The following is a 20,554-nucleotide window of genomic DNA, read 5'->3' as shown; positions in this document are numbered from 1 at the left end:
TTCGGCCCACACTGCATGCCCCAGTCAGACTGGGGTTCTTTACAAGTGGAAACAGATGCATTTATAATTCCCTGTGGACCCACAGCATGGGTGGGTGCCAGGAAGCCACCGGCGGTACATAGAAATATCCCATTGCATTGCCCAACACAGCTGAGGTAGTAATGTCATGCTTAATGCAGGTGGGCTCCGGCCAACACTGCATGCCCCAGTCAGACTGGTAATATGTACCTTAACAGTAACCGCGTTGGTGGTAATGTGGTGGTGACTGCGGACCTAGTAGCACGGTTTTATTTTGTTGGTTTTCGGAATGTGGCCAGGATTAAGTGGGCCGTGGTGGGGGATGTTTTGGAGGCACTACGTGTCCTCTCCACGTGTCCGTGGTTATATGCACCTTAACAGTAACAGCGTTGGTGGGAAATGGCCTCGCCGCCATCATGTCTTTGGGAAGCCTCTGTTTCCACACCCCAGAGACATACCATTAGCAGCGGTATAGGCAGAGCCCAGAATTAGTAACATTTCAGCCGTAGCATTAGCGACAGGCCCCACTAACATATCACTAGCAGCATTATAAGGGGAGCACAGTCTTAGTTCCATTTCAGTAATAGTAGCAGCCTACACAGGCCCCAGTAACAATTACGAAGCAGCAGTATAGTGGGAGCGCAGTCTTCGTTCCATTTCAGTAATAGTAGCAGCCTACACAGGCCCCAGGAACAATTCCGAAGCAGCAGTATAGGAGGAGCATAGTCTTAGTTCCATTTAAGTCATTGTAGCAGCCTACACAGGCCCCAGGAACAATTCCGAAGCAGCAGTATAGTGGGAGCGCAGTCTTAGTTCCATTTCAGTAGCTGCAGTATAGCCAAGGCCCAAGTTACATTTATGTAGCTAAAGTGTAGGCCAACCCCACACACACTTCTGTACCATGAGTGCAGGCGAAGAACATACAAATTGCTATGATTACACTGTAGGTGAGGGCCCCAAAACATTGGTGTACCAACAGTACTAATGTACCTCAGTAAAAATTGGCCATGCCCAACCAAGATGGCAGGTGAAACCCATTAATCGCTTTGGTTAATGTGGCTTAAGTGGTAACTAGGCCTGGAGGCAGCCCAGTTTAACTAAAAATTGGTTCAAGTTAAAGTTTCAACGCTTTTAAGAGCATTGAAACATATAAAAATTGTTAGAAAAATTAGATGAGTGAGCCTTGTGGCCCTAAGAAAAATTGCCGTTCAGCGTGATTACGTGAGGTTTCAGGAGGAGGAGCAGGAGGAGGAGGAGGAATATTAGACACAGATTGATGAAGCAGAAATGTCCCCGTTTTGGATGGTAAGAGAGAACGTAGCTTCCATCCGCGGGTGCATAATACGTATTGCTTAGGTATCGCTGCTGTCCGCTGGTGCAGAAGAGAAGTCTGGGGAAATCCAGGCTTTGTTCATCTTGATGAGTGTAAGCCTGTCGGCACTGTCGGTTGACAGGTGGGTATGCTTATCCGTGATGATTCCCCCAGCCACACTAAACACACTCTCTGACAAGACGCTAGCCACAGGACAAGCAAGCACCTCCAGGGCATACAGCGCGAGTTCAGGCCACGTGTCCAGCTTCGACACCCAGTAGTTGTAGGTGGCAGAGGCGTCACGGAGGACGGTCGTGCAATCGGCTACGTACTCCCTCACCATCCTTTTACAGTGCTCCCGCAGACTCAGCCTTGACTGGGGAGCTGTGACACAGTCTTGCTGGGGAGCCATAAAGCTGGCAAAGGCCTTGGAGAATGTTCCCCTGCCTGCGCTGTACATGCTGCATGATCTCTGCGCCTCCCCTGCTACCTGGCCCTCGGAACTGCGCCTTCTGCCACTAGCGCTGTCGGATGGGAAGTTTACCATCAGTTTGTCCACCAGCTCCCTGTGGTATAGCATCATTCTCGAACCCCTTTCCTCTTCGGGAATGAGAGTGCAAAGGCTCTCCTTATACCGTGGGTCGAGCAGTGTGTACACCCAGTAATCCGTAGTGGCCAGAATGCGTGTAATGCGAGGGTCACGAGAAAGGCATCCTAACATGAAGTCAGCCATGTGTGCCAGGGTACCTGTACGAAACACATGGCTGTCTTCACTTGGAAGATCACTTTCAGGATCCTCCTCCTCCTCCTCTTCCTCCTCCTCAGGCCATACACGCTGAAAGGATGACAGGCAAGCAGCATTGGTACCGTCAGCAGTGGGCCAAGCTGTCTCTTCCCCCTCCTCCTCATCCTCCTCATGCTCCTCCTCCTCCTCCTGAACGCGCTGAGATATAGACAGGAGGGTGCTCTGACTATCCAGCGACATACTGTCTTCCCCCGACTCTGTTTCCGAGCGCAAAGCGTCTGCCTTTATGCTTTGCAGGGAACTTCTCAAGATGCATAGCAGAGGAATGGTGACGCTAATGATTGCAGCATCGCCGCTCACCACCTGGGTAGACTCCTCAAATTTTCCAAGGACCTGGCAAATGGCTGCCAACCAGGGCCACTCTTCTGTAAATAATTGAGGAGGCTGACTCACACTGTGCCGCGCAAGTTGGAGTTGGTATTCCACTATAGCTCTACGCTGCTCATAGAGTCTGGCCAATATGTGGAGCGTAGAGTTCCACTGTGTGGGCACGTCGCACAGCAGTCGGTGCACTGGCAGATTAAACCGATGTTGCAGTGTCCGCAGGGTGGCAGCGTGCGTGTGGGATTTGTGGAAATGTGCGCAGAGCTGGCGCACCTTTCCGAGCAGGTATGACAAGTGGGGGTAGCTTTTCAAAAAGCGCTGAACCACCAAATTAAAGACATGGGCCAGGCATGGCACGTGCGTGAGGCTGCCGAGCTGCAGAGCCGCCACCAGCTTACGGCCGTTGTCACACACGACCATGCCCGGTTGGAGGCTCAGCGGCGCAAGCCAGCGGTCGGTCTGCTCTGTCAGACCCTGCAGCAGTTCGTGGGCCGTGTGCCTCTTGTCTCCTAAGCTTAGTAGTTTCAGCACGGCCTGCTGACGCTTGCCCACCGCTGTGCTGCCACGCCGCGTGACACGGACTGCTGGCGACGTGCTGCTGACACATTTTGATTGCGAGACAGAGGTTGCGTTGGAGGGGGAGGAGGAGGAAGCTGCTTTAGTGGAGGAAGCATACACCGCCGCAGATACCACCAACGAGCTGTGGCCCGCAATTCTGGGGGTGGGTAGGACGTGAGCGGTCCCAGGCTGTGACTCTGTCCCAGCCTCCACTAAATTCACCCAATGTGCCGTCAGGGAGATATAGTGGCCCTGCCCACCTGTGCTTGTCCACGTGTCTGTTGTTAAGTGGACCTTGGCAGTAACCGCATTGGTGAGGGCGCGTACAATGTTGCGGGAGACGTGGTCGTGCAGGCCTGGGACGGCACATCGGGAAAAGTAGTGGCGACTGGGAACCGAGTAGCGCGGGGCAGCCATCATGCTTTTGAAAGCCTCTGTTTCCACAAGCCTATACGGCAGCATCTCTAGGCTGATCAATTTTGCAATGTGCACGTTTAACGCTTGAGCGTGCGGGTGCGTGGCGTCGTACTTGCGCTTGCGCTCAAACTGTGGCGCTAGCGACGTCTGGACGCTACGCTGAGAGACATTGCTGGATGGGGTCGAGGACAGCGGAGGTGAGGGTGTGGGTGCAGGCCAGGAGACGGTAGTGCCTGTGTCCTCAGAGGGGGGTTGGATCTCAGTGGCACGTTGGGGCACAGGGGGAGAGGCAGTGGTGCAAACCGGAGGCGGTGAACGGGCATCGTCCCACCTTGTGGGGTGCTTGGCCATCATATGCCTGCGCATGCTGTTGGTGGTGCCTCCCCAGCTGATCTTGGCGCGACAAAGGTTGCACACCACTGTTCGTCGGTCGTCAGGCGTCTCTGTGAAAAACTGCCACACCGTAGAGCACCTTGACCTGTGCAGGGTGGCATGGCGCGAGGGGGTGCTTTGGGAAACAGTTGGTGGATTATTCAGTCTGGCCCTGCCTCTACCCCTGGCCACCGCACTGGCTCGGCCTGTGCCCACACCCTGACTTGGGCCTCCGCGTCCTCGCCCGCGTCCACGTCCTATAGGCCTACCCCTACCCCTCAGCATGGTGTATTACCAGTGATTTGATTTCCCAGTGATTTGATTTCCTGCAGCCAAAATAGAATTTTTTCCCTTGTTTTTCAAAGGACAAGCCACACTGCGTGTATTCAATGAATACTACTAAGTTTAATAACTGTGTTGTGGCCCTGCAAATGTGTCAGAGAACTGCAGTGATGCAAAGTTATTGGCTACAGCAGATCAGGGATTTCCCATGCAGGAAAAAAATTGGCGCAAGCCTGCAGCCAAAATAGAATTTTTTCCCTTGTTTTTCAAAGGACAAGCCACACTGCGTGTATTCAATGAATACTACTAAGTTTAATAACTGTGTTGTGGCCCTGCAAATGTGTCAGAGAACTGCAGTGATGCAAAGTTATTGGCTACAGCAGATCAGGGATTTCCCATGCAGGAAAAAAATTGGCGCAAGCCTGCAGTAAAACGTAGCTGGCTGCGTCTGATTTTTTTTAACGTTCTGCACGCAGCACACACGTACCCAGAGCCCTGAGGACTGTCAGAGGCAGGCGAAATAGAATTTTTTCCCTTGTTTTTCAAAGGACAAGCCACACTGCGTGTATTCAATGAATACTACTAAGTTTAATAACTGTGTTGTGGCCCTGCAAATGTGTCAGAGAACTGCAGTGATGCAAAGTTATTGGCTACAGCAGATCAGGGATTTCCCATGCAGGAAAAAAATTGGCGCAAGCCTGCAGTAAAACGTAGCTGGCTGCGTCTGATTTTTTTTAACATTCTGCACACAGCACACACGTACCCAGAGCCCTGAGGACTGTCAGAGGCAGGCGAAATAGAATTTTTTCCCTTGTTTTTCAAAGGACAAGCCACACTGCATCTATTCAATGAATAATGTATGTCTTCTGGCCCTGCCTACACAATTCTATCCCTGTAGTATTAATGCCGGGTGCAATGGTCTGCACAGCCGGTTTTGAGAAAAAAAAAAAAAAAATGCAACACTGCTAACAGCAGCCTGGACAGTACTGCACACGGATAGATGTGGCCCTAGAAAGGACCGTTGGGGTTCTTGAAGCCTACACTCACTGCTAACACTCTCCCTGCCTAACCACCACTTCTGTCCCTATTGCAGGGCGCAATGCTCTGCAGATCCAATTTTGAAAAAAAAAAAAAAATACAGTGCTAACACAGTACTGCACACTATTAGATGTGGCCCTGAGAAGGACCGTTGGGGTTCTTGAAGCCTACACTAACTCCTAACGCTCTTCCTACAGCAGCTCCAGCACGATACCACTGTCCCTCAGCTAACTCACAAGGCATCTGTGGCGAGCCGCGGGAGGGGCCGATTTTTATACTCGGGTGACATCAGATCTCCGCAGCCACTCACAGCAGGGGGGTGGTATAGGGCTTGAACGTCACAGGGGGAAGTTGTAATGCCTTCCCTGTCTTTCAATTGGCCAGAAAAGCGCGCTAACGTCTCAGAGAGGAAACTGAAAGTAACCGGAACACCGCGTGGTACTCGTTACGAGTAACGAGCATCCCGAACACCCTAATATTCGCACGAATATCAAGCTCGGACGAGTACGTTCGCTCATCTCTAAGGACTACTAAAAGAGATAAGTGATCTAATTCTGTCACCAGGGACCCGCATGAAGTAAGGCTTTATTACCATGAGCACATATATGCCGCATCTTCACGCCCGGGCGCATATACAGTACCCATTTGAAGCATTAGTTTCCAATGCAGCCGTTCACATGGATGAAAATACGGCACGTAAATATGACGTCAGCGTGAAAAATAGAACACGTACGAGACCAGCGCATATATATATATATATATATATATATATATATATATATATATATACTCAGCCAAAACATAGATAGTTCTGGAACTATCTTTTGCCAATATATGCCAGCAGGTCCCATAGACTCCTATGGGAGCAGGGGAAGAGAAGGGAGGGAGAGGGATTTTTGCAGCATCCAACGCTGTGAAAACCTTACAGGTGCCTCTATACAGGCATTGGAAGGTATCCCTAGGTTTTTGGCAGAGCGAGGTTTTTCCTGGGGTGCAGCATATTTTTTTGCTAAAAATGACGCTCGCAGTCATGTGAATGGATTTGAAAATACAGGCCGAGATCACGGAAAAACACCCATTCAGACATTTACACGGAGCAGGCGTGAAACGTAAAAATGCCATCTCTGTATATCTGCTCATGGGAAAGAGCCATAGGAGTCATTTCTGTATTAAGAGCTTCAATGCTTTCCCAGTGTTTCAGTATTACATTGATTAAACTGTCAGATTAGACAAAGCCAGTATATTAACGTGGTGTCAACCCAATGAATAATTGTATCACATTATTTATTTTGCACATTGAACGCCATAAGAAGTCGAAGTCAGACAAGAATTTTTTTGTGTGCAGCTACCTGCAAAAGATAGGACATGTATGCACTGGCAAGGTACATGCTGCTCATAATGATTCCCCGTGGGGAGTCTTTTCATCACTGAACACTGTGACAGCAGTGTCACAGTGTTCAGTGATCAGGGGACTCCCCACAGGAATGAAAGAATCCCCAGCCAGAGCTGTAGCAGAAGATCGTGATGTTCTCCCTTTGCTTTCAATGGGACCGATGCTGCAGCTACCCCATTAAAAGCATTGCGATGCAGGCAACCTTCGCAGTGATTTCCGGGATAGGGCTTGAAATATAAGCCCTTCCCTGAAAATCTACCCAGGCTGCTGTAAAAAAAAAAAATATATGTATATATATACACATCATCTCTCCATCACTGTGCAGCTCCGGCGTGTCTTCTTTGCTGACTCCTTCGCCTACTGTTGTGAAGCTCTTTCTCTTGGCTGTGGATTTAAAGATTCCCACCTCCTGAAAGAGCTGGGTCTGATTGGCTGAGCACTCAGCCAATCAGAGGCAGCGCTTAGCCATTAATAAATTCAGCTGGACAGCGGCGGAGAGGTGATATATATATATTTTTTTACTGCAGCTTACCCCATTGAAAGCAATGAGCATGGAGCTTTGGTCACACGCATCTTTAACATGCGTGGAGCGCATTTTTTGTGTGCACGTAAAATGAAATCCAAAAAACAAGTGACAGAATTTTTTTTTCCCCCAAAACCCTCTAAAATTTTTTTTATAAAAGTTATACAATACAATATATGTACCGAAAAATTATCCAATTAGAAAATACAATTTGTCCCTCAAAAAAACAAGGCCTCGGGGTGCGTGGCCAAGCTTGCAGAGGAGACAGTCGCATCTTCCCTGAGCTCCTGAACACCGGAGGATTTATCGCCATTTAAGGCCCCTGCAGGCCGATCGACACACTCCACACCACTGCAGAAGTCATCTCTGAGGTGCCGGGAACATTTAGAGAGGCTTCCCAGCGGAATCGCCGGGGCCTGGGATTTGGGACCTAGTCACCAGCTCAAAGCCGCGGCCTAAATTTTCAGGCAGGGGCGCATCGTGGCCCCCGGAGAACTAACAAGGAAGCCTCTGACACCGGAGGAGACAGCGACCCTACCCACAGGACGCTCCGGACCATCGGCGGGGACAGGGAGGCCTGGCAGGCGCTAAACGTAGGAGCCGCGATCCGACCGAGACGGCCCTGCGGATACAAGTTGCGGCACCCAGCTGGAGGGAGAGGTGAAGCAAGTGCACCGCTGACCAGTAAGTACCGGGGGGACCCCCTCAGAACCCATCCACACTCCGTACAGGGGGAATAAGCGCAACCGCTGCAATACTCATAACGCGCCCCCCCCCCTCCTCTCCCTCTCCACTGGCGGGAACTCCATCTTTATATTGTTACTGGGCTCCCTCGTTTCCCGCCCAAAGTTGCCGCCATTTTCCCTTCCCCCAACGGTCCCCTAAGCCACAGGAGAAAAGAAGAAAAGGGTCCATCATTAAAGGGACTTACTCATAATAACATCCCTCCTGGCTGAAACCACCGAGAGGCAGATGCTTCTGCAAGAACATAGCTCTAATTTTTACTGGAACTGACAAACTCAGCTCTACTACCCAGCTGCTCCCTGTATAAGCTCTACCCAATTCTGAAAGGCTATAAACCACCAGGAGGTGGATGACTTTTAAAAGAGATTAGCTTTAATTTTTCCTGGAGCTGACAAACTCAGCTCTACTACCCAGCTGCTTCCTGTATAAGCTCTACCCACTTTGAAAGGCTACAAACCACCAGGAGGTGGATGACTTTAAAAGAGCATAGCTCTAATTTTTCTTGATCTGACAAATTCAGCTCTATCATTCAACAACTCCCCGGCACAAACTTTAACCAATATAAAGGTGTCCAGACCCCCAAGAGGTGGAAGACTCTGAAAGAGCATAGCTCAAATTTTTCCCGGAACTGACAAACTCAGCTCTACTATTCAGCAACTCTCTTTCATAAGCTTCACCCAGCCAGAAAGTGCATGGAGGAGCACTGCATCAATTTTTATGGAACTTATTGAGTAAGCTCTGCAATCAAACAATTTTTTCACCAATACTCAGAAGACTCTTACATGAAAAACCCACTTTCTAGGGCAGAGCCCGACCGCGGAGAGTAATTGCCCTCTGAACTCAGAGTCCGTTACATCGGCACAATTCGGGGCCCACATCAGCAGCGATCTTAACTAAAAAATGGTCAAGATTAATAAAGAAAAAGGGGGAGACCACCAAAGCACCCCTCGTCCGGCCAAAGGGCAGTCAGACTTACAAAGGTTCCTAAAGGACCGACCTGCTCGCTCACCCCATGCCCTAGGAAAACTGACACAGAGCCAACAAAATGCAGCAACAATAACAGCCGACAGAGAGACAGAAGATTCATCAGACGGAGAAGAGAGAGAAGGAGTCTCAAGGAGATTCATGAAAGAATTACTCTCCTCAGCCCTACGCCCCGTGATGGCTGACCTCAACGAAATAAAAGAAGAGGTCAAAAGTATGGCGAGGAGGTTAGACAACCTGGAATCTTCTACAGCCGCTATTACAACCCATTCATGCAAATTGTCCCAAGCAATAAAAGAGCAACACAATCATTTGAACAAGATCCTCACTTTACAAGAAGATTTAGAAAACCGCAATAGACGTAATAATGTGCGTATAAAAGGACTACCTGAATCATGGGCCACGGAAGCCCTAGACAAAATCGCACTAGAAATCTTCTCCTCATTGCTTGGCTCGGACAGAGCGTCCTCCATTACAATAGAACGGATCCATAGAACACTAAGACCGACACCCTCCAACACAGAACCACCTAGGGACGTAGTCTGCAAATTATTATCTTTCCCAGACACGTTGGCCGTCCTTAAATCTGCAAGAAACAACCAGGACATACAATACGGGGAAGCATCCATTCAAATATATCAAGACCTGGCTCCATCCACATTGATGAAAAGAAGGGCACCGCGCCCCTTACTAGAGGCGCTAAAACAGAAAAAACGTAAAATATGCGTGGCTATTCCCCTTCGGCTTAGGCTTCAGCTACAAAGGCAGACGCTTCAATATCAGATCACCTGAAGACCTACAGAATAGCTGGCAACACCTAGGAATTGAACCAATTGACCTACCATGCTGGCTGCCTCTACCGGACTTACCGAATTTCACACAACCCCTCATGGCGGAGTCTTGGCAGCTGGTCAGAAACCAGAAATCGCCGAGAGGCAAAAAGAAGAAGAGCAGAGACGAGGCCATGCTGAGTGACACTTGAAACTTGGACGCTATATTTTCTCTTGCTAAATCAATCTTGACCAACCAAATATCTCCCCCAGTAGTACATTGAAATGGTGCGTCATTGCTCGCGGCAGGTGTTAAATGGCTGCACCTAATACTTAAATATATAGCTTAAAAACATGGCTGCGCCAGGCATGTGCCGTGGCCAATGACCACCAGATCGCAGTTAATCTCACTCCTTTGGAGAGAGAGATCAGTTAGACTGGGCCCCCACAGTGCCTGCACCGATTGGGCCAAAGTCCTCAGTGAGAACGGATACACAGTACTTGTTGCTGTATCCTTTCTCATCCCTCCCGTTCCTTTATCTTGTTACTTGATCACCCACATATACGTGCCCCCGGGTCCTCCAGGGGTGACGAGGGACCACCAGTTTCGCTCTTCCCCTCTGTGGGAGACAACAGGGAAAAGCACCGTTGTTTATTGTACTGTTTTTTGAATAGTTATCCCCCCTGATACATCCTCTCCTCTTGTTCATATTCTCTCTGTGTTTCCCTAATCCCTCCCTGCCTAGACACCCCCCCCCCCCCCCGCCACCGCCCCCTACCTATTTCCCCACAGGGTTTTCATCGGGCTCACCGAACGGATACCTCGTGTATAGCGATATTTAAACTTGATTTTGTTCTCAACATCCTAGAAAGGAACCAGAAACCTTATCTACGCAAATTTCCCAGGGACCGAAATGGAAGCTACCCGCATCACTACGTTCAACACCCGAGGTCTAAACTCACCTCTCAAGAGACATAATTTACTGCATCTGCTTAAAAGGTATGGTACTAAAGTCCTTTTCCTACAGGAGACTCACTTTAAAGGGGACAAACATATGTCACTCCCGGGAAAACTTTTTTCACAGGAGTTTCATAATGCACACCCTACATCAGCATCGAAAGGGGTCTCCATTTTATTCCACCGATCCACTCTATTTAAATGTGAAGCCCAATACACAGACGGAGAGGGGAGGGTTCTCTATGTAAAAGGCACATTCAACAACATAAAATTAACCTTCGCAAACTTATATGCCCCTAACTCAGATCAGGTCCCATGGCTACTGAAACAATTAGACATACTGAAGCAATTCGCAGAGGGACAGATCTTAGTGGGAGGGGATTGGAATCTGACCCTAAATCCAATGTTAGACGCGTCAACGGGCTGATCCCAGGTCTCACAGGGGAAACTCAGGGCGTTACTCCGAGCACTCCAGGACCTAGGGGTCACGGATGCTTGGAGATGCTTACATCCTTCTACAAAAGACTTCACGTATTTTTCATCTGTACACTCCTCCTTCCAGAGGCTTGATTATTTATTCGTCTCCCACTCCCTTCTTCCACGGGTGGGAAAAGCATATATAGATACACTAACTATTTCCGACCATGCGCCTCTTCACATCGATATTGATCCCCACAAGATAGAACCAAAGGAATGGAGATGGCGTCTAAACGAGTCACTCCTGGACTCGGCGGAAGAAAGAACTCGACTGTCTGAACTGCTGGAAGAGTTCTTTCAGTTGAATTCCGAGGCCGATACAGAAACGCCGATTATTTGGGAAACCCACAAGACCTTCATAAGGGGTTTATTAATAGCGTTGGGGACAAGAAGGAAAAAACAACAACAAAAAGAAATAGATAACAAACTCAACCAAATCGCAAAATTAGAACAAAAAGCAAAAATCTCCCAAACAAAAAACATTCTAGAGGAACTGACCTCACTCAGATGGGAATTAAAAAACAGTCTAGAATCTAGATTTAATAAAAGACGCTTACACTTCAAACACACAGTCTTTGCCCAAGGCAACAAAGGAAGCAAGTTCATGACGGCACCAATTAAAAAGGCACGAGGGAGAAACCATATATCGTCCATAAAGACACAAACAGGTGGGATTGACCTCCTCTACCGCTGAAATAGCAGATGAATTCCAGAAATATTATTCTGATCTATATAACTTGGGTTTCCAAGGAGGAAATCCCGTCCCGCAAAAATCAAAGAGTGAGATAGATCACTACTTAAACGCTTTAAATTTGCCTAAACTGGATGACTCAGAAGCTGACAACCTATTGACCCCAGTCACTAGTGCCGAAATAGAAGGTGTCTTGGACTCCTTCCTCACTGGAAAGAGCCCAGGCCCAGACGGCCTATCTCTGGCCTACTATAAATCATTCAAAAAGATTCTAGTTCCCCGATTACGGGATTTATGTAACTCACTATTACAAGGAAAATCCCTACCCAAGCAGTCTCTGGAAGCACATGTCACGCTGCTGCATAAGGAAGGAAAAGATCCTGAATTATGCGGCAGCTGCAGACCTATATCGCTCATAAATGTAGATGTGAAGATTTGGGCAAAATTGTTAGCCAAGCGATTGGAAGATTTAATCCCCACATTAGTGGACAGAGAACAGGCGGGTTTTGTAAAAGGAAGAGAGGGAAGGGACAATTGCCACCGATTGCTACATATAGCAAGATATGCCCAATCCCGAAAGATCCCGTTAGCCTTTTTGGGGACCGATGCCGAAAAGGCATTTGACAGGGTGAGCTGGATGTATCTAGAGGCAGTTCTTAGACGGTTTAATTTCCCCATCCCTTTCATTGCTTCTATTTTCTCATTATACTCCAATCCACATGCAAGACTGAAAGTTAATTATATCCTGTCCCCCCCATTTGACATACGCAACGGAACCCGCCAAGGTTGCCCACTTTCCCCAACACTATTTATTCTCGCACTGGAACCTTTCCTCCAGAGGGTGAGGCTTGAAATCCCCGCCTCCAGAAACACAGCCAATCACAGCCATTCAATGACATCATTGTCATTGGCTGTGATTGGCTGAAGGCACGTGTCTTTCTGGAGGCAGGGATTTAAAGCCTTTCATAGAGAAAGCTTGTCTGCCGTGGATTAGGAGGGAGTGACAGCCTGCAGGAGCGCCGCAGATCATCTAAAAACGTAAGTAATGCTTTTTATTCTTTGCTCCACTGTATTGCCGGCGTATAAGGTGACAGTTGGGGGGTCGTCTTATACGCCCGGTCGCCTTATACGCCGGTATATATTTTTAGTGTAACACATTTCTGGATGAATTGCAGGAAAGGGGTTATATATTTAACCCCTTTCCGACCATTCATCCTGCGATCGCGGGCAGCCCATTGCATTCAGTGGAACATGCTGTATTGCCGCTCCATTGAATTCAATGGGCAAACATCGTTCTTCTCTGCTACAGCTGTTACAGCTGTGCCAGAGGAGGACGATCTTTATGCTGACAGTGGGGGGGGGGGGGGCACTCTTGCCGCTATTGTGGCTTAATAGTGGGACCTGTGAACTTGAGATGCAGCCCAACATGTAGCCCCTCGCCTGCCCTATCCGTCACTGTGTCATTCCCATCACTTTCCTGAATTGCCCAGATTTTCACACATGAAAACCTTAGCGAGCATCGGCGAAATACAAAAATGTTCCGGTCGCCCATTGACTTCAATGGGGTTCGTTGTTCGAAACGAACCCTCGAGCATCACGGGAAGTTCGTTACGAATAACGAACACCCGAACATTTTGGTGTTCGCTCATCTCTAGTTAGATGCTGGGCTTTGAGGCAGGAGGCTAATAATTTTCCAAATGTGTTCTTTTGTGCGTAATATTGAGTTTTAATTCTTTGTAGTTTTCTTTCATATTTTTGAAGTAATACGTTATGGAATTTCTGTCTAAGTTGAAATAAATCATCCCCTACTGTACTGATGAAGTTATTTGATTTTGTGATTCAAGTACTCTTATAAAGTGTTCTTTTCAAAACCCTATTTCTCTTTTTTTAATGTAACGTCCAAATCTTATGAACGGGTCCCTTATATATGCTTTGTGTGTGTTCCATAAAACGTGCGGATTTATCTCCTGAAATGCTTTAGAATTGAAGTATTCTTTTAGGTCATTTTCAAGAAGATTCTTATGCTTTGTCTGAGATAATATGAAATTCTTACTATGACATAGATTAGTTGGTGTTTGGTTATGTTGTTCCTCGATGGTTAAAGATATTTTAGCATGATCAGACTATGTAATAATTTTGTTCATCGATTTTCAAGAAAGCAACAATAAATTCCTGTTGATTATAAACATGTCAACCCTTGACCAGCTATTGTGGAGTGGTGAGTGAAAGGAATCATTGTTTGTTAGCTATGCCTAGCTCGCCAAGCATAAAAAAGCTCTTCCTTCCATCATGTGTTACCCAAGAACTGGACATGTCTGCTTAGTGTAAAAGTCATGTTCATATCAGAGACTGTTTTGAAATCTCTAAAAATAAGAACATCGCCTTGTTTAACCCCTTAGTGATCACTTATATGTATTTTCATGTCCTCAGTTTCTGGGCTTTATTCTTCAGGGCTGTGAAAACATGTCAGCCCTGTTGAATAAAGTTGCAGGATTGGGAGTGTGAAAGCTCTCTATTATTGGCTACCGGTGTGCCATCACAGGCCACGTAATTGCCCTTATTTAACAGATAACGGCGATCATGTGAAAGCTAAAAAAAAGTTTAAAAAGTTAAAGTTTCATCTCCCCTCATGGATCTGATCTGATACATAAGGCCTTTGGGATGTTTGCCGATGATGATGTTCCAAAGGTGACTGGGGAAGGAAACGGCAAACCACCCCGCAAAAAAAGGATGTCAAGAAAATGTCACGATGTGACGTCACCCAAGGAGTCGGTCACGACTCGGCACTTGCACCAGGGGACTTTACCTCTAATTAATCTAATGAGTTCCAGATGTGTTCTTGAAAGCAATGGGATAGCATCGCAGTCCTCTGCCACAGCTGAGACAGCTGTGGCAGGGGATTCTTTTTTATCCCCCCGGGCAGTCCCATCATCACTGAACACTGTAAGGGCTCAGTCACATGAGCGGTGATCCACACGTATTCCCGTGCGGAAAAATGTCTTCACCACATGACCAGGTCCATTGCCAGTCATATGTTCTTTCTCTGGCAAGTGCAAATTTTTATCCGTATCTGCTGTGCGGGCGTTTTTCTGCGCAGAAATACATGCGGACCTCCGCTCGTGTGACTGAGCCCTGACAGTGCTGTCACAGTGTTCAGTGATGAGGGGACTTTCGTGGAGCAACTGCTGCAGTGAACGGGCAAAGTTTCATGCACTGCGCAAATAAAACTTTGCCTGTTCACGCATTTTCAGCTTATGCGAGGAGGTTGTTTTTTTCCGCACATATAGGCGTGCAAAAAAACATGCTCTTCTGACTGCGGCCTAAAAGTAAACAATATGAAAATTGCATTTTTTTATTTACCTTGCCAAATTTTGATCATGTCCTGCCTTCACCTACTTTCCTCCAGGCCATACAAAATACGTTTTTTGAGACTTTTCTGAGCAGTGATCGCAATACAACTTTTTACTGACCTCACTAATTGTCTTTAAACCAGCACATATATATTTTTAAGGCAGTTGCTTAGCTGCCTACTTACAGGCTCCTGCTCTAACAGCCAGGAACAGAGAAACCTCAGATCCTGGCTGTTTAAACCCTTGCATGCCACAATCATTAGCAACTGCAGCATGAAAGCAGAAGACAGTGGGATGGCTCTCTTTCTTTCACTAATTAGCACCCCACAGTTCAATCTCAAAGTACCAATGAGATTTCATGGAAGCCATGCCCCGGGAAGGTCCGTGCTGTGCGTAAAGATTTCCCGAGGGGAGTCCCCTCATCACTGAACACTGTGACAATGCTGCCACAGTGTTAAGTGATGAGGGGACTCCCCGTGGGGACAAAAGAATCCCCTGCCACAGCTTTCACAGCTGTGGCATAAAAACGCTATGCCATCCCATTGCTTTTTAATTACTGATTACTGCCGCCCTATTGAAAGCAATGGGAGCGGATCACTTACCCCTGCTGCATCTGTGACAGCTGCAGCAGGGGATTCCTTGGATGTGAAACCCCCTGATGTTGTCCAGCTGTGGCAGCTGTGACAGCTATGGCAGGGGATTTCTTTATCCCCATGGGGACCAGTGCCGGGGAGTCAGTGAGAAGAAGTCGCGCAGAGCCCCGACAGCAGGGGAGAGGTGATGTATATATATTCTTTTTATTTTTTTACAGCAGCTAGGTGTAATTTTCAGGGAAGGGCTTATATTTTAAGCCCTTCCTCGAAAATCACTGCAGGGATTGCCTTCATCCTATTGCTTTCAATGGGGCTGGCTGCAGTAGAGCAAAAAAACGCTCATCTGACTTTGCCCTTAAAAAGCAACCCAGCAACACGTAATAGGTATTATGGCGTTCATAACGACCCAAAGAATGAAAATATTTAGTTATTTATATTGCATGGCGAACACAGTAAAAATAATAATAAAAAAAATAATGCCCAAATTGCTATTTTTCTTTTGTTCACCTCTCCAAAATCATAAAAAGCAATCCGAAAGTCATATGTACCTCAAAATGGTACTAATAAAAACTACAACTCTTCCTGCAAAAAACAAAACTTCCCAAATCTCTGTTGACAGAAAAATAAAAATGTTATGGGTCTTAGAATGCCATGATGTATATCCAATCCAATTGTTTTTGTTTAACCCTTTAAGGACCAATCATAATATATAAATATATAGCACTTGTTCCTGGGCTTTAATCCCAGCTGATAACAAAAGTATGGTGTGGGAATAAAGCTCCTACAATTAAGCGATACAACGCCTCTATTGATTTCAAGTGCTGTCTGTCCTATTTTCGCACATGTTAGCTCTTTTTAATGCACCTCATCACCCATCACAATGATGGGCTGCATTAAAAAAGCGCTCTCAAACACTGTACAATGCATTAATGCATTTCAAATGCAACATCTTGTGAATGTTTGTGGTAGAGCGACATTACTCTGCATGCCATAAAACTGCAAAATTTATTGTTGGACAGAATAAGATAGTTTAAGGAATTTTATCTGTTTACCGTAGTCAGCTATCAATAGATCCCTAAAGTTCACGTTGTTTTATCATCAGATCCATGTGACAAAAAAAATTGCAGCATGCTCAATTTTAGTGCGGTGTCCGCATGGACAGCTTCCATTGAAGTCAATGGAAGCCGTTGAACCCGCGGCCCATCCACAATTAACATTGTTGAAAGGTTGCGGATTCTGCATCATCGCCTAGCGATGGCGTGGAAAAATCTGTACTGCGCATGTCTGACAGTTGCACGTCCAGACCATACGCAGCATAGATAAGAAGGAAAGAAGACAAGTATGCAAGGTCACCGGCCGGGCACAGGGTTGGATTCCAATGTGGGATCCTGCATCCAAAATTCGACCTGGTAGTGTGTAGCCAGCTATAGCTGTACATATTCTACTAGATTGTGTATGAAAAGGTATTGTACACTAGTTAATATTATCATACGTTGACAGTAGGAGCTCATGAAATGGAAACAATTACAGTATATTCTGTTATGGACTAAGGTTCAGATTGCAATAAATGGCTTTTTTATGTGTAATGAGAATTAAACAGATAAAAAGCTAAAAAGAGTATTAATATTTTCAGTGATAATGATGCTAATGTTGCACAGTTATTAATAATGCTTTTTATATGACATTTATGGGTATGTTTTTTCATCAGACATACTAGACAGTGATTAACCCCTTAGTGACCATCCGATAGACTTTTTGCATCTTGCTTTTCTGGGCTTTAATCCCCGAGGATGTAAAATCACAGTTCCCCTGGGGATTAAAACCCTGCCGGCTGTGGACGTGACAGCTCCATGCTGTCAGTTACCAGAGGTAGCCGACATCCTGGAGCTGTCAGGAGAGGCTGCGGGAAGCCACCCACCCCCACCCCGGTAATGCGATTGCCGGTGACCACCGTATACCAGGGATCGCATTAAAGTAAATGCAAAGTAAAATATAGTTAAAGTTTCAGCTCTCCTTACAGATCCAATCTGTAAAGGGAGCTGAGAATACTCATCCCCATTCTCCACGATGTCCTGCGGCGTTCTATTTCTCCAGGACCTGACACCGGTCTTCTGCACATGCGCGCCAGGCGTCATTATGTCAAACGCATGTATAAAAGCTCGGGAGGCTCAGGAAATTTAAAAACTCCCTGCTCCCAGCTAGTATGAGTAGCCGAGAGCAGGGAGCTGTCACTGGAAACCGCCGTATGCAGTTCCCAATCACATGATCACTGCTATCCAATGGATAACACTAGAGATGAGCGAACACCAAAATGTTCGGGTGTTCGTTATTCGGAACGAACTTCCCGCGATGTTCGAGGGTTCGTTTCGAACAACGAACCCCATTGAAGTCAATGGGCGACCAGAGCATTTTTGTATTTCGCCGATGCTCGCTAAGGTTTTCATGTGTGAAAATCTGGGCAATTCAAGAAAGTGATGGGAATGACACAGAAACGGATAGGGCAGGCGAGGGGCTACATGTTGGGCTGCATCTCAAGTTCACAGGTCCCACTATTAAGCCACAATACCGGCAAGAGTGGGCCCCCCCCCCTCCCAACAACTTTTACTTCTGAAAAGCCCTCATTAGCATGGCATACCTTTGCTAAGCACCACACTAGCTACAACAAAGCACAATCACTGCCTGGATGACACTCCGCTGCCACTTCTCCTGGGTTACATGCTGACCAACCGCCCCCCCTCCCCCCCACAGCGCACACCAAAGTGTCCCTGCGCAGTCTTCAGCTGCCCTCATGCCACGCCACACTCATGTCTATTTAGAAGTGCGTCTGCCATGAGGAGGAACCGCAGGCACACACTGCAGAGGGTTGGCATGGCTAGGCAGCGGCCCTCTTTAAAAGGGGTGGGGCGATAGCCCACAATGCTGTACAGAAGCAATGAGAAATAGAATCCTGTGCCACCGCCATCAGGAGCTGCACACGTAGGCATAGCAATGGGGAACCTATGTGCCACACACTATTCATTCTGTCAAGGTGTCTGCATGCCCCAGTTAGACCGGGCTTTTTAATTCATAGACACAGGCAGGTACAACTCCCTATTGTGAAGTCCCTGTCGACCCACAGCATGGGTGGGTGCCAGGAAGCCACCTTCGGTACATAGAAATATCCCATTGCATTGCCCAACACAGCTGAGGTAGTAATGTCGTGCGTAATACAGGTGGGCTTCGGCCCACACTGCATGCCCCAGTCTGACCGGGGTTCTTTACAAGTGGACACATGTAGGTTACACTCCGTGTGCACCTACAGCATGGGTGGCTCCCTGGAACCCACCGGCGGTACATAAAAATATCCCATTGCATTGCCCAACACAGCTGAGGTAGTAATGTCGTGCTTAATGCAGGTGGGCTTCGGCCCACACTGCATGCCCCAATCAGACTGGGGTTCTTTAGAAGTGGACACATGTAGGTTAAACTCCCTGTGGACCCACTGCCTGGGTGGGTGCCAGGAAGCCACCGGCGGTACATAGAAATATCCCATTGCATTGCCCAACACAGCTGAGGTAGTAATGTCGTGCGTAATACAGGTGGGCTTCGGCCCACACTGCATGCCCCAGTCAGACTGGGGTTTTTTAGAAGTGTACAGATGTATTAAAAACTCCGTGTGCACCTACAGCATGGGTGGCTCCCTGGAACCCACCGGCGGTACACAAAAATATCCCATTGCATTGCCCAACACAGCTGAGGTAGTAATGTCGTGCGTAATACAGGTGGGCTTCGGCCCACACTGCATGCCCCAGTCTGACCGGGGTTCTTTACAAGTGGACACATGTAGGTTACACTCCGTGTGCACCTACAGCATGGGTGGCTCCCTGGAACCCACCGGCGGTACATAAAAATATCCCATTGCATTGCCCAACACAGCTGAGGTAGTAATGTCGTGCTTAATGCAGGTGGGCTTCGGCCCACACTGCATGCCCCAGTCAGACTGGGGTTCTTTAGAAGTGGACACATGTAGGTTAAACTCCCTGTGGACCCACTGCCTGGGTGGGTGCCAGGAAGCCACCAGCGGTACATAGAAATATCCCATTGCATTGCCCAACACAGCTGAGGTAGTAATGTCGTGCGTAATACAGGTGGGCTTCGGCCCACACTGCATGCCCCAGTCTGACCGGGGTTCTTTACAAGTGGACACATGTAGGTTACACTCCGTGTGCACCTACAGCATGGGTGGCTCCCTGGAACCCACCGGCGGTACACAAAAATATCCCATTGCATTGCCCAACACAGCTGAGGTAACGTCAGCTGTAATGCAGGTGGGCTAAAAATTAATTTGATTACACTGTAGGCGAGGGCCCACAAAAATTGCTGTATCAACAGTACTAATGTACATCCCAAAAATTGGCCATGGCCAGCCAAGAGGGCAGGTGAAACCCATTAATCGCTTTGGTTAATGTGGCTTAAGTGGTAACTAGGCCTGGAGGCAGCCCAGTGTAACGAAAAATTGGTTCAAGTTAAAGTTCCAACGCTTTTAAGCTAATTGAAACTTATAAAAATTGTTCAGAAAAATTATTTGAGTGAGCCTTGTGGCCCTAAGAAAAATTGCCCGTTCAGCGTGATTACGTGAGGTTTCAGGAGGAGGAGCAGGAGGAGGAGGAGGAATATTAGACACAGATTGATGAAGCAGAAATGTCCCCGTTTTGGATGGTGAGAGAGAACGTAGCTTCCATCCGCGGGTGCAGCCTACGTATTGCTTACGTATCGCTGCTGTCCGCTGGTGGAGAACAGAAGTCTGGGGAAATCCAGCCTTTGTTCATCTTGATGAGTGTTAGCCTGTCGGCACTGTCGGTTGACAAGCGGCTACGCTTATCTGTGATGATTCCCCCAGCCTCACTAAACACCCTCTCCGACAAGACGCTAGCCGCAGGACAAGCAAGCACCTCCAGGGCATACA

This window comes from Eleutherodactylus coqui, chromosome 7, assembly GCF_035609145.1.
Source record: "Eleutherodactylus coqui strain aEleCoq1 chromosome 7, aEleCoq1.hap1, whole genome shotgun sequence".
Classification (NCBI taxonomy): Eukaryota; Metazoa; Chordata; class Amphibia; order Anura; family Eleutherodactylidae; genus Eleutherodactylus; species Eleutherodactylus coqui.
This window is presented reverse-complemented; position numbering follows the sequence as displayed.